The following is a 913-nucleotide window of genomic DNA, read 5'->3' as shown; positions in this document are numbered from 1 at the left end:
TCTCTTATGATATTCATTTTGACCTTTTCTTTCTTTCTTTACTTCTTAAGGGCTTTTTGGTTTCTTCCTTTATGACGTTCTTGATGTCAACTCACAACTCTTCTGGACTTTGGTCTTTAGTGTTTAGTGTATCAAATCAGTTCTTCAAATGATCTCTAAATTCAGGTGGGATATACTCGAGGTCATATTTTGGATCTTGTGGACTTGTTTTCATTTTCTTTAGCTTCAGTTTGAATTTGCATAGGAGTAATTGATGATCTGTCCCACAGTCTGCCCCTGGACTTGTTTCATTGATAATATTGAGCTTTTCCATCATCTCTATCCACAGATGTAGTCAATTTGATTCCTATGTCTTTCACTAGCGATGTCCATGTGTATAGTTGTCTTTTATGCTATCTAAAGAAGGTATTTGAAATGAACAAATCATTGATTTTTCAGAATTCTATCATGCATTCTTCAGTATCATTTCTATCACCAAGGCCATATTTTCCAACTACTGGTCCTTCCTCTTTGCTCCCAACCTTTGCATTCCAATCACCAGTAATGATCATTATATCTTGATTGCATGTTTGATTAATTTCAGATTGAAGAAGTTGATAGAATTCTTCTGTTTCATTCTCATTGGCTTTAGTTGTTAGTGCGTAAATTTGAATAATAGTGGTATTAACTGGCCATCCCTTTAGGCTCATGGATATTACCCTATCACAAACAGCGTTGTACTTTTTGACTGATCTGGACATGTTCTTTTTGGCAATGAATTCAACACCATTCCTTTTCAATTTGTCTTTCCCGTCATAATACAACATGTGGAAGTCAGATTCAAAATGGCCAATACCAGTCCATTTCAGCTCACTAATGCCTAAGACATCAATGTTTATGCATTCCATTTCATTTTTGACAACTTCCAATTTTC

Source organism: Chrysochloris asiatica, unplaced genomic scaffold, assembly GCF_000296735.1.
Source record: "Chrysochloris asiatica unplaced genomic scaffold, ChrAsi1.0 scaffold00153, whole genome shotgun sequence".
Classification (NCBI taxonomy): Eukaryota; Metazoa; Chordata; class Mammalia; order Afrosoricida; family Chrysochloridae; genus Chrysochloris; species Chrysochloris asiatica.
This window is presented reverse-complemented; position numbering follows the sequence as displayed.